This window comes from Dasypus novemcinctus, chromosome 11 (assembly GCF_030445035.2).
Source record: "Dasypus novemcinctus isolate mDasNov1 chromosome 11, mDasNov1.1.hap2, whole genome shotgun sequence".
Taxonomy (NCBI): Eukaryota; Metazoa; Chordata; class Mammalia; order Cingulata; family Dasypodidae; genus Dasypus; species Dasypus novemcinctus.
Genome location: NC_080683.1, coordinates 63,962,742 through 63,977,261, shown reverse-complemented (window position 1 = coordinate 63,977,261; position 14,520 = coordinate 63,962,742). Strand labels below are relative to the sequence as shown.

Below are 14,520 nucleotides of genomic sequence, written 5' to 3'. Positions count from 1 at the left end.
ATATCATCATTTGAAACTGAAACTATCAGAAGTCAGTATAAAAATGGCTGAGATTAGTTGTGTATAAAATTCCCAGAAGGTAAGCCACACTCAGAGGTGGTTTGTCTATGATATCTCATTAGAAAAATATCAAAATAAATGCAGGTAATGTTCATTAGACTCAGCATTGTAGAAATTATAGCTTGCTAATATCAGAAGCAGACAGCTGACTACTGGTCTGTATGGCAGCCGCAGCAAGGATTTGGGGAGCCTAAAATTCTTAGGGAAGTCCTGGATATTATAGACCCATTGGGAACTATATGTTGCCAGTACATTTGAGGCCATTAGGCTTGATGACATCAACCTGGGATCATTGGGCTCTCTTGTTGGGCACTTTTTGAACCTAACACTGAGGACCATTGGCCTCAGCATTGGGGAATTGAGCTCTGCCCAGCTCTGCTATTTCATCTGTCTGCATGACCTTCACTGAGTCTCTCAGCCTCTCCAGGCCACAGCCTCCTCATCTCTCAAATGTGCAGAGAAAATACCCTCAAATATTTGTTGTGAGGGCTCAGTGAAATCACTAATGTGAAAGGGTCTAGGAGAGATAATACGCACACGTAGTAGGCACTGAGTAAATCTTTTAATTTTAAAAGATAAATAACCTGATTCCAGTATTCTGAGCTCCTCTGGGAAATTATAGTGCTCAGTGTAAATTGATGTTAGCATTTAAATTTATCTGTCAGTCTGGCTTTTACGAATTTGGATAGAATGAGCCATCTGTTTGTGAGCAGATAGAAAGGATGTCTTTTTCATGCAAAGCTGAGTCCATAGTGGGCCTGGCCTCCTGTTGACCCATCAGGGGAAGGGAGCAGACCCTCCAGAAGAGGTTCCCTGAAGCACATAGTCCTTCTGCTTTATTGCCACAAAACGGGTGTTAGTCAAAGTTTTGTAGTTTGGGCTGAAAATTTAAGTGATTTTTTTTTTTTTTTACAGAACCTAAAACCTAAATATATACATGTACAGTAGCAAATGAATCCCACTTAAAATGTTTTTCAGATGCTGTTAACCCGGTTTATTTTTACTTTGACAGATACTTCCGTTTAGGGGGTGCTTTCCACAGACAGATTCTATTGTGCAATAGAAAATTCGGTAAATTTTGCCTCTAGATTTCCTCCAGATCTCTCAGGTGGCCACACCCAAGCCTCAGTATTGCCATGTTCTGATAAGAGGCTTGAATTATGACTTCAGTAAATGCTCTCCACTTCCCTCAGGAGGTTTTTGTTGGCAGAATTTTCAATTTTTTTTTACTAGAACATCTTGCTTAATATAGGGGAAGACTATATATATGCAACAGACACATACAGAAAGTGACAGACTTGTGTTTATCCATTTCTTTTGATTTCACTTATCAGTAGCCTTCTGAAGTCAACATGGCCTTAATGACTAAGTGTTTGCAACCTGGGATTCTTCAGACCTAGGTTCAAATCCCAGATCTGCCACAGAAGAGCTCTGGGAACTTGGGCAAGCTCCCTGATCTTTTCCTAAATCTCAGTGGTATCATCTGTAAAATGCAGTTAGTAATACCTACCGCACAGTGTTTGAGGGTTATGTTAGCTTGTGCACATAAAGCACTTAACACTCAGCACCTGGTGAGCACTCAGTGAATGATAGCCATTGAGATGGGGGTGAGGGGATGATGGCAGCGTCTACTCATGTGTTGAGCCAAGGAATTGCTCTGATTCAATTCAGTAGACACATGGAATTTCACATTTGCCTGTCTACTTCATGACAACTTTGAAAGAAACTGATATTTTGGCAAAATTTGATGCACAGTATTTTAAATTTCTAGTAAGAATATCACCATCAAACACTGGTAATCATTTATAGATTTTTTTCAGCCATTGCACCCCCAAAATAAAAAGCTGTTTATCAATAGTGAGATCCATTTTGAGAGTGGCCTCAAACTTTACAATAACATTGACTATATCCTGGGTAATAGTGGGAAAACACTGTAAACAGAATTTGCTCAGGTGGTTAGGACCTGGGTATCGTATGAGTGCTTTGACTAAGTACTGTGTGGACTTTGTTTTGTTTTTTAAGTGGAAAAATTCTGAGTGTCCTTCTATTTTGTATTAGTTCCAGGGGCCAAGCAGTGTTGAGTCCCATAGTTGGGTTAGTATGGAAATCAAACCGTAAACTCATCCTGAGGATTATATTCCTTATCTAGCACTGAAATGGAGAAGGATGATGGAACTGGGTGTTTTCATTCTACTGTAAATGTGGCAGAGGGTCAATCTTCTCTATGCATAATAAGTAGCCCATTAATACATTGTGCAAAGGGGGAGATCATGTATGTTCTTTTTTGAATTTTTTTATTAGGAAAGTTATGAGTTTACAGAATAATGATGTGTAACATACAGAATTCCCCAGCACCACCATGCATGTATGTATTCTATGTCTCTGTCCAGGCATCAGTTATACTAGGGAATTTTCCAAGTAGGATACCAGAGTGAACAAGAATTTGCATTTTGCATAATCATAAAAATTATTCTCTATCTGCATTTTTAATTGAGCTAAACATTGCACAAAATTAGACATAGCCTTTGCTCTCTAGTTTACAGTGTAAAACAGAAGATACTAATGTGTGTAGACATGAAGACAAATTCATTTTTAACATCTTACATGCTTTACAGATGGTTCCATTTCATGCCTTTTTTGCCTTTCTCAACCCAGGTAACCTACTAGCAGATGTTGTTTCATCCTTGGGATAATTTTTGTTTGTTTAAGAACTTTTTTCCTTATTATGAAAGTAATATATGCTTATTTTAGGGAAAAAAAACAAAATGGGAAAGTATAAAGAAAAAGCAAAAAAATCACATGATTCCATCACCCAGAGAAAATTATCCCTATTCTATTTTAGTGGCTCCCCTTCAGTCCTTTTTAAAAATTTATATATTTTTTATAGTTGCCAACTATGGATAGTTTTACTGTTTGCCTTTTTCCCCCACTTTATGTGTCTTTGCAGGGTCTCCCATTAAAAACAAAAAAAGCTCAGAGAAAGTACTCAAAGGAAGAACCTAAAAATGCAGCCTTATTTCAAAGAAAGCTGGTAGAGGCAACAAAAATGCCCTCTTAGTAGATCCTAACTCTAGAGATGGGTGGATCCTCCTAGGAACTGCACTCAGATATCCATAGAAAGCTGTAGAAACTTTCCTTTTGCCCCCAAACTTCCATTAACTCCCTTTCAGAAACAGCTTTCTCAGTTTTCAGAAATTAAGACCATCCCACCAAGATGGAGACGGTAAAGAGGGGCAGGTGCAGTGTATGGACAGACTCACCTTTTAACTGCTTCCATTAAAGGCATTGGCCACCTCAGTGTTACCCAAATCCAGGCTACATGTCAGTAGGAACCTGGCACCAAGCTGCCTCACCAAAGGACCATTGGGGCCTGGCCACAGGGGAAGATTGAATGGATCTCAAGCCACACAAGAACCTCCAATCAGGAGGCTTGAGTGACCATGGATGTAGCAGGTGTGGACAGTATTGCTGCCTGGTGGAAATATTAACCCTCAGGCTTGGATGTCCACTCTCCAGTCCATCAGCCACCAGAGTCCAGCTATCTCCAAGGACTGGGCAGTGGGGGGCCTCCACCTCAAGTGTTTATGTTCCTAAAAGCAGCAAGTCATGAGAAAACCCAGTTTCCCTTGAGGCTACAATGACCTTAATGAGTATACACTGGAAATAGTGTTTCTCATCCAAGGTCTGTCAAATCAAAATGGGAAGTAAGCAAAGCAGTGAAGGAAAGGAAAATGTTGTAAATCGTATTTTAAAGCATTGGGAACAATTTGGTTAAAATCCAGTGATTAAAAGATAGAAATTCTTGTGCTAAATTGCATGGTCAGAGTGAAAATTAGAGCAATTAGAAATAACATTCAAAGAGATCTTTTGACTATATTATTATTTTACAGTTAAACTTATTTTGTAAGAATGAAAATTAAAAGTTACGTTATTGTGGGAAACAGAATTCTTTAAAACACCATTTTTAATGGTTTTATATTAGGAAAATTTAAAAGTTGAGAATCTAGCTTCTGGTCCCCTAAAACAGTCACTAATGTATAAAATGTCAAAAGATCATTCTAACTGTTCACCAGCCCATCCAAACCTGTTTCCGAGACAGAGCTATTGTTCAGCTAAAGTGGAAACTCACCCAGCTCTGTGTATTTCCTCAGATTGGGTGGTTGTTGTATGTCTACCTTCCCCCATTAACTTATCAGGCTTTATGCACACATGCACATTTGTTTATAGCAATCTTCCTGATATGCAGCCCAAAGGGTGCATTTTGGAAAACTTTCCAGCTACATACCATTCATACTGTCTGACATTCAGCTTCTGCTCTAATTGAGTATTCCTGACTCTTGCAATCTCTGAGCACTCACCCTGTTTTGCCACAGGCCATGGCACTAACACACTTGCTAATTTTCTAGGTATTTATACTCATGCACACAAATTAAAATAGACATAAAGTCCCAACCACTGTGAAAGGATTGGGGTCACTTGTAAAAATCACCAGATCTTTGTTTCCCCCTAGGCATACCATAAACAACTTCTTGAGTGCATACTTCTTCATGCTTAGAAGGATGCTTCTTGACACATCTTGGGAGCAGGTGCCGTGGCAGCGGTTTCCAAGGAGTGACAGAGACCAGTTCCTATCCTGTGCGCCCTGGCTGAGGCTCACCCTCAAGAACAGTCAATTGCCTGCTTATCATCCCGGAAACCCTGCTTCAGAAAACTTCATCTGGCCCTCCCAATTCTCCTCTGGAGCCTGCCCTTCTTACTACTTTTTCTGTTTCTTTTAGAGGATGATCATCAGAGCAGAAAGCCCAGTCTGGGTGATGGTGAGAGAGGGGATGGGAAGGGGCAGATAGGGAGGATATGCAGAGAAGTAAGAATCTTGTGAATACTGAATCAAGTTCAGAATCCCTCTGTTATCTCTGAGAACACTTAGCTTTTTTCCAAAAAAGATTTTACTCCCTTATATCAAATATCCAGGAATCTAAACAGGAAATATTCTAAATAATGGCACACCAAGAGTCTTTTCTCAAGAATGGGGAGCCTAAATGAAGAGGAGATGTTAAAATGGCATTCAGTCTATTTACAAATATCTCCACTGAGCATGGCTCAGTAGTTGATCAGAGCTTTCTTGCCTGGCACATTCTAAAGTGATACCATTATCTTGCTCGTTGTTTCAGCAGTTCCAGGAATACCTTGCTTGTGGGCCAGGGTACTTGGTTTCTCATAAACAGCTTGTAAGAGCCCTTTATAATTTCAGAAAGACAGGAAAGAAGGGAAGAAATAACTACATAAGATAGGCTGTCAAATTAATTGGTGACATTGCTTTCCTGACACTGAAGGAAGGCGTCCTCTGCCGCCTCTTGTGGTTAATTGTTGTTCGTTTCTCCTCAAACCACATCACATTTAGTCTCTTAGTAGAGTAAGGCACCTTTGAAACTCCTGTGGGAGATCATGAGGTATACGCTTAATTGCTTCATGGATGATGTGAAGTCTTGGAATGAAATGCAGCCATCACTCATTAACTAGCTCAGCTTATTAAACCTTGACAGCTAGCAGAACCCAGTCAAAAATCCTTGATTACAGACAGCTCATGGAGTCCTGGAAGTCAATTGGGAACAATTGTAGAGTAGAATGAGTTACTGCAGTAACATCATTTTCATCTATTTGAACTTACCCTCCTGAATAATGACTTTGCCAAATACTCTTCCTGCTTTCATTGAGGACAGTAGGAATGAATAAAGAACCGTTTTCTTAATTGGGATACTGTTCCAGTTATTGACAAAAATAATCATTACTTTTCATTAAAACTTTTTGCCCTCTTTGTGGTAGATAATGAGATATGCTTTTCAATAAGGTCTGTTTGAATTTCACAGATCTTGCTTCTCACAGCAGGAACCTACAGTCAGCTCAATGTTTTCAGGTATGGACATGTAATCAAGGCACAAACTCAACAAATGATTATCTACTGTGAATCTTGCTCTGACCTGATCCACCGCCATCTGAGATTAAGAGTATAATCACCCTCCTAGCTACTCAGGTCACAGAGTAGTTCAGAGCCCAAGTTTCCAGGTCAAAAAGACTGAGGTACAAATTCTGGCTCTTCTGGCATTTACTTAATCTGGGATCTGGGGTAAGTTTCTTTTCTTTAAAAAAAAAAAAAATTTTACATATCGGTACAATACAAATGATTTTATGTAAGTGCATGCATAAGGTATAATACATAATGGTTTAGCCTCCCCCCTTAAACTTTTTCTTCTTTTGCTAGGACCCCTTTCCCCTTCTTTACTCTCTTCTCCCACTTTATCTTCCCTAGGTAGCTCTCCATATTTTCCCTTGTTCAGAAAATTGGTCATATAAATACACAGATCATCCACACACAAACACACACACACACACCTGCACATATGGGGGTTGTCATTTTGTTTTACAAAAATGAAATCATATTGTACAGCATGTCCCCAAGTATTAGTGCAGTTTGAAGTTAATAACTTCAGAAATGTAAATGCTGTAAGCTTCCAAAAGAAATATATGAAAGTTTATTTCTATTTCTTTTATACTTATTTAGTTTTGTCAATTAAAAGTTAATATTACTTTAATATTTGGTGTGCAACAGTTTCTGTTATGCTGAATTTTATAAGAAAATCAGTATTTTAAAATGTTAAGTGACTTAACTTTCAAAACTTGTTTTTTGTATATAGATAGCATTTATGCTTATGAAATTATTAACACTTAAAACTGTACTAAGATTTTTGGACTCCCTATTACATTCTTTTTTTGCATCTTGCTTTTCTCAAAGATTGTGTTGAAATCTCTTCATTCAACAGAAAAAGAGCTCTAGATAATTTTTTAAATGACTGAATAACATTCTGTAGTGTGCTTATAATTTATTCAACTATTACCCTATTGATGGATATTTACCTTGGTCCCAGTTTTTTGCCATTATCTATACTGTATCATAACCATCTTTGGAACATGTTTTTGTGCATACAAATACTATTATTTCTATGGGATAGATTCCCAGGAGTGAGTTTCTAAGATTGAAGAGTATATGTAATTTTCATTTTTAACAGATATTGCTATAAATATTTTCAGCTGATGAATAAAATACCTTAGATTTTATCATATTTGAAAAGAATATTTACATGCATTATATTGTTTCATGCTCACAATGACCTTTGAGTTAGGCAGAGTAGATTTTCTTATCCCCATTTTACTGATGAGAAAAATGAGGCACAAAGAAGCTAAATGGTTTGCTCACCATTACTTAGCTAGAGAGTACTTGAATCCAGTCCAGAACCATGTCTCATTGTGAAGAAGCCCTATAAAGTCTTTATCTTAGGAATGTATTGGGTTAACAAAGGAAGACATATCTTTGGTTATGCCACCAGGAGAGGGCAATAACTAAAATAAATTAGGTTTCCTAAATATTAGCACCTATAGCCTCATTAAGTGCATTGCCTGTACTTCTCTGACGTTTGTAATGCCTTTATTTTAGTGTGAGGCTACTTGTTTGATCTTTGAAATCTTTATTAAGATTTGGTGGATGTATTTCATGCTCAGTTTCCTTTAGTATTAAAAAAAAAAAAGAAATACCCCAATAGAGTAGCATTCCAGGACCTGTGAAAGAATGAATGTTTTTTCCTTGTTTCCCTTGAAGAACTTATTCTGTGTCACTTGTTCTTAGTCTGAGACTGCCAGGGTTCAAATTCCAATTTTGCAAAACTTGCCAGCTGTATGATTTGGGGCAGTTCATAGAACAGTTTCCTTGTCTATAAAATGGGGAAGAAAATAGCCCCCTCCTAAAGCTATCTCAAGGATTCATAAATATCAGTTTCTTAGAGTATGTAGCCCACAGCGAGGGCTCAGTGCATGTGTGTGCGCTCCCCTCATGGAACCAGGCTCACCCTGCTGAAAGAAGCTCGTTGGAGCCCAGCAGTGTCTACCAGGAGCTCTTGGGGTAAGGTTTAGTTTTTTTTAGTCTTCATCTATACCGTTGCCAAGTGTCATTAAGCTGCTCTCCATTTCATGCCCAAAGCAAGCCTGGATAGAAGAGAAGTTGTAGGACACCTCCCTAGGAGTAAAGTTATAAGAAACTCATGGCATTTCTAGGTACCATTTTTTGAGTGACAAGTACATAAACCACAGTGAATACTTTTGTTCCTGCAAGGGTTTGATTGAGAGGAACAGCAAAAAGAATTTTAGTTTCTCTTCCTCCAAGTGAATATTGTTTTCTTAGCTGTCTTTTTTGGAGGGGGGAGATGGGAAGGAGTGGTTACTTAAAACCAGTAGTGTGTGTAAAGAGGAGTGACAAGTATAGTTAGCATTTACTCATGATAGCTAATAGACAAGCCCCATAAATGTGACTCAGGAGACATCTGTGAACCAGTAGATTTTTTTCCTCCATCAAAAATGTTAAGCGTCTTTTTGTTTCTAAGAGGAACAGCTGTAGAATTCAGCTGTTTGTTTGTAACATGATGTCTGAGTTTGGGATGATGTTTAAATGTAGTATATTACTATCCAAAATATCATTTTAGATAATAGTATGGTAGTAAGGTAAGTGGAATGGGGCCAGGAAATTCGAGTTACAGCTGACATTTCATCCTTTCCGAGGTTTGCAAAAAGGCCACAGCTAACTTTGCATTTCCCCAGAAAGGAGGGTGGAGGTTTAGTTGGTATCACACCCTGCATATTATTTAAACACAAGGTTGTTCACTTTCTTGTCTGTGAAGAGGGGTTATGGAAAGTATATCTTTGGCAGCCTGCATCCTGGTGCGCTGCAGTTCTGATCTGCAGCACTTGGGGGCAGGGGGAGGTGCCAGTGCCTGCTCTGGGCTAAGAAGAGAAGTTAAGTGGACATTTTCCTAACCCTACTCAAAAATGACTGCCATCTTTCTTTCTTAAGAAATGGTTTTTCAGTAAAGGAAGAGATAATTCAATGCCAGTAACTACAAAAAGTACCTGGATTTTCCCATCAGCTTTAGTGTCGCAAGAGTGAAGTTCACTCTTATCAGATAGGCAGGGAATCCTCCCTAATGAGGCAAGTGTGACCCAGAGAAAGGCCTGGACCCCCCAGAGTCACAGTTAATCAGTGGCAGAACCAGAGAGCCTGAGTGTCCTAAGACTCTTCCAGTCCTCTGAGTAAACTTCAGTTTTTGACCCAGGGTGTCTATTGGGTGGGATTTCATATGGACTGATTTAGATTTTGTTATGTTTTCACCAGGGGTAAGGAACTAACACATAGGCAGTGGAGTCCCACCCATTACAAACTGGATGTTAATTAACCCTCAGAATCTCAGTTTCCTTGTTTGTAAAAAAGGGATAAGACTAATAGTTCATTGGGTGGTTGTGGGAACTCAGTGAGATAACATGTGAAAGGTTTACAGAGCCTGCTAGACATGAGGTGCTCAATCGATGATAGTTTTTATGGGCCAGGTGCTATGCTAGGTACTGGGTATAAAGATAAACAAATACCATCCCTGCATTCTAGCATTTCCCATGCAGTTGGGCAGAGAGACATAGAGAAGAGTAAAACACTGCGTGCTGAATGTAATGATAGCAACAAGGTACATAAGGAGTGCAGACCAGAGGGATTTAGAAGCCTTCTGAGTGAAGGTATTGTAGAGTTGTGAAGATGAATAGTAATTTTTAGGCAAGCAAGGGTATTTCAGGATGAAGAAAGCATACTGTGTGTTAATATATGGAACCATAAGGTAATATTTTAACAAGCTACACAAAACTGCAGTGGGCTGTTTTAAAAGTGTACAGGCTGAGAAGCCAGAAAGGACTGTAGAAGGGGATGGGGCAATGCTAAAAGATTTTTTAAGCTGGGAAATATGTACTGATATTTGTATTCTATAAAGATTCTTCTGTGGCCAGGTGGAAGATGAATTTGGGGAGGGGGTTGACTATGGAAGCAAGAAGGCTGGAAGGAGGTAATGAGGGCATTGGGTCTGGCTTAGCTGACTGGCCCCTGTCACCTAAAACTGATTTGGAAAATGGGTAACAAGTACTGTTTGGGATATTTTATAGGGGGAATGCAGATATCTGGGTCCGTTTGAATTGGTAGTATAGGTCTAGAGCAAAGTGGGACTAAAGTCAAGGAAATAGATGAGGCTGTTTGGAGTAAATCTTTAGAGTAAACAGAGAAGACTGAGGATAGAATCTGGAGGATCGCGCACTGAAGATGCAGGTAGAGGAAGAGGACCCAGGAGAGACAGTGAGAGGATGGCCAAAGAATAGGAGGAGGCCAGGGCAGAGGGACATATGGAAGGCAGGGAAAGAGGAGAGGATAGAGAGGAGGTTCCAAGTTTCATGGATGTTCTTCATGTTAAAATAAATACTGTCAGGAAGCAGCTGTGGCTCAATCAGTTGGGCTCCCATCTACGATATGGGAGGCCCTGGGTTTGTGTCCCAGGGCCTCCTTGTGAAGGCAGGCTCGCCCACACACTGTGGAGGCCACTGGCCCAGGCACCATAAAGTGCCGCCACTGCAAGCACCGTGGAGTGGCGACTCAGCAAGGTGATGCAACCAAAAAGGGAGACAAGCAAAAACGCAGAACGCACAGCGAATGGACACAGAAAGCAGACAGCAAGCAAAAAAAAAAAAAAAGTTGCAAGGAGGAGGGGGGAATAAATACTGTCGCTCTTATAATACACAGTAGTTATGTCCTACAAAGTCATGGCAAACACTGAATTAGCAAATACTGAACCATTGCTCCTAGCAGAAAAACAGAATTAGGTTCCTGTGAGCCTGTGGTCACAGCATTCTTGTCAGGCAATCCATATGTAAACTTATGTGCATTTCTATTTAAAGACACCTTAATATGTTGTTGACTCGTTACCATTAAACTCATGGCCAATGGCACTATAATCATATCTGAATAAAGCTTACCTAACACACCAGTTTTCTCCATGACACATCACAGCCTACTTGCACATAGGAATGCTAGACAGCACCTCAGTTCTATGCTTGAGGGCCATTTAAAACAGTGAAATCACCCACAGAAAGCACAAAATTGTGAAAAATGCGGCACTAAAAATAAGTCAAAAAGGACACTTGTTTACAGTAAGAAAGCTGAAACAAGAAGGCAGAGCATTGCCTGGTTTGACTTCAGCTGGAAATGTGTATCAAGAGACTTAATTTTCACTGATGTGTGCATGACCACAAATAACTACGAAAGCACTACGTGTATTGTTTTGGGGTTACAAATAAATTTTTACAAGTAGGCAAATTTGCAAATAACAGGATCCACAAATAATGAGGATCAACTATACATGCATACATGGATACATAAAAGAAGACCTGGCAAGACCAGTGAAGAGAGTATGATTAATCTAATTCCATGCAATTGAGGTGCATTTTAAAAGTGGGAGAAGGGCAATTAAGTCAGGTGCTGCAGAGTGAATAATTCCCCTGAACTTAGAAGTTACGAGATCATAGATGGTTTCAGTGTGAACTGTTTTACTGAAGATATTAAGACAGTAAGAAGAGTTGTACTGAAGACATTAAGATATTAGATTTCAGTGGGTTGAAGAAAGCTGGAGGTGAGGTTCTTTTGAAAATTTGGATGTCAGTGCAGCTGGAGGGGGCTGCAGAGTCATGAGAGTGTCTTGGAGAGAGGAGAGAGTGGGTGACAAGTCCTGAAAAAAAAAAAGAAGGGTTGGTACTGATTTTGAAAATCCTAATCCTTATAGACAAATTGGAAGGAGGATTAGGGTGGGTTTGGTCACAGGTATATTTTGGGGTGAAGAACCCCTCTTTTTTTGCCCCTGCATCCCTCTCTTCTAGCTGTGTTTCCCTGATGTGTTTCAGGTTGCAGATCTGAGGGGCATCTCACTTGGGGATTGGTCCCCATGCCAGCAAGAAGTGTATAAATTCCTGTTAGTTGCTGTTAGCAGTTCCTTAGGTTTCTGTTATGAGAAGCCTCAGATCTCTTCCTTCCTAGTATGCATTTTCCTTAGCCATCTCCTGTTTTCTCATCACTGGTCTCTCAAACAAGAATCTTTGCATGTTCTTGTTTCCCATCCACTTGATCTCTTTTTTGCTAATCTCTGTTGGCTGTGAGCTCCAGAATTGTCACACCCTGGTTTCAGACTCATGGTTTGCTCCAACTTCTAGTATTCCTTAGTCAACCTTCCTGCCTGTTTATTTATCTGATCTCTGATTTTTTTTTTCTTTGCCTGATAGATCTAGTTCAGCCCTTAAATATTTCTCATATCCTGGATTCTTACTCATTCTCCTATAAACAGGATCTGTGTCCTGCAGTATTACTTACTAAGTCAGACAATGAATCCTAATGGTAGAGGATCTTAAATGACAACTTCAGGTGTTCAAACTGATCATGTAATCAGAAGGGAGTCATTTAGCATTTTGCCCAAGAGGAACAATTTGTGTAGATTAATCTGACAGAAAGAATTAAAATGTGAAGTGACTTAGAAGTAGGGAAAATGGTTAAGAAGCTATTAATTAGTGAAGATTTGGAGTAATGAAGGCTGGGAGTACAGTGGAAGCCAAGAAAATGGCTAGAAGGAACATAGCTAAGAAACACTTCACAGAAGATTTTGAGAGGTATGGTTACTTGTAGGGTATAGGCAATGAAGAGAAAGGTCAAAGGGAAATCCTCTTTTTTTATATATGATGTTTTTAAAAAAAATAATGCTTTTGAAAACCATACTCTAGCATCCATTTAATAAACTACCATTTGAACCTTATACCCAGGTAAATAAGCAAACAAAACAAGAGCATGATTCAACTAATATGGACATAGATTATGTCTTTTCCCATTGACTTTGTTTTCTGTTTTTATTTTTTTCCATTAACTTTTTTACATTACCCACATTGAATTACTAATTAATCTCGATCCTCATTTATGTAGAATTTAAAATTAAATAGAAGCCTTTTTTATCCTCTTTGGAGATGAAGTATCTGCTAATTGTCATCATGATTAAAGTTTGGATTTATACTCTTTGTGTATATATTTTACCTTTTTGGATTGTCAGGTGCTAAATTCTTTAGAAGGAGTTGATCATCAAAATAATTTTTTTTTAAAGATTTATTTTTATTTATTTTTCACTCCTTCCCCCCATTGTCTGCTCTCTTTGTCCATTCACTGTGTGTTCTGTTTCCGCTTGCACCCTCTGCGGCGCTGAGAAACTGCGTGTCTTTTTTGTTGCATCATCTTGCTGCGTCAGCTCTCTGTGTGTGCCGCGCCACTCCTGGGCAGGCTGTGCTTTTTTTGTGCGGGGTGGCTCTCCTGCAGGTCACAATTCCCTGTGTGGCATGGCACTCCTTGCGCACAGCAGCTCTGCCCGTGGGCGAGCTCACCACACGGGTCAGGAAGCCCTGGGTCTCGAACCCCAAACCCTCCCACATGGTAGGTGGGTGCTCTACCAGTTGAGCCACGTCCGCTTCCCCAAAATAATTTTAATTGTAATTTTATTTTTCAGTTTAAAACATATTATGAGAAAGGAAAATATTTTCAGTTTCTAGTACTAGTCTGCTTTTTAAAAAAAAAATAGGTCTTTTCCTCTGAAAAGTTGTTTTTAATATAAGAATTGAAGCCATTTGTCTTTCTTATTAGGGACTATACTCTCAGTCATTTCTTTTGCTCATTTGTTATTCTTCTGTGCAGGCAATTACAAAACAAAATGATTTTGTTATCTACCTTTAAAACCTATCAAGAGAGTTTCCTATGGTTTCAGTGTATTAGGGAAATCATTAAATAAATGTGAACTCTCAACTTTCCTAGAATAAGGAGTCAGGAAAATTAATAATAAATAATATTAGTTTCAAAACTTAGACATGAAGAACTTCCCAAATGCCTCTGTTCTCCAACTTGAAGAAACATAATACTTTAAAATGTGTATTCATATAAAGTTTTCTCAGATTAATTTTTTTAGTTATGAAATATATTGTGGAAGACAATATTTGAAATGTAGATATACCTTAAAAAATAAAATAAGAATCCACACTTCTACTATCCTTCTTAAGAATTTATTACTCCTATTGAAATCCCTACGTATCTCATCCCTGTCATATTCCCCTCTCTACAACAGCTTTTCTGAATTTTTTGTCAATCACTCTTTTTTTTTTAAAGATTTATTTTATTTATCGCCCCCCTCCCGTCCCAGTTGTCTGTTCTCTGTGTCCATTTGCTGCATGTTCTTCTTTTGTCCGCTTCTGTTGTCAGCGGCATGCATTTCTTTTTGTTGTGTCATCTTGCCGTGTCAACTCTCCATTTGTATGGTGCCATTCTTGGGCAAACTGCACTTTCTTTCACTCTGGGCAGCTCTCCTTACGGGGCGCACTCTTTGAGCATGGGGCTCCCCTGCGCGGGGGACACCCCTGCATGGTAGGGCACTCCTTGCGCGCATCAGCACTGCGCATGGGCCAGCTCCACACGGGTCAAGGAGGCCCGGGGTTTGAACCACGGACCTCCCATGTGGTAGACGGACGCCCTATCCAGTG

At 39.3% G+C, this 14,520-nt stretch overlaps 1 protein-coding gene across 3 annotated transcripts in view; it reads left to right on the top strand.

The window, feature by feature from the left end:
- Nucleotides 1-14,520, top strand: part of BACH2 (BTB domain and CNC homolog 2) — a 360,545-nt gene that overhangs the window by 99,920 nt on the left and 246,105 nt on the right. The gene's annotated exons all lie outside the window — the stretch shown is intronic.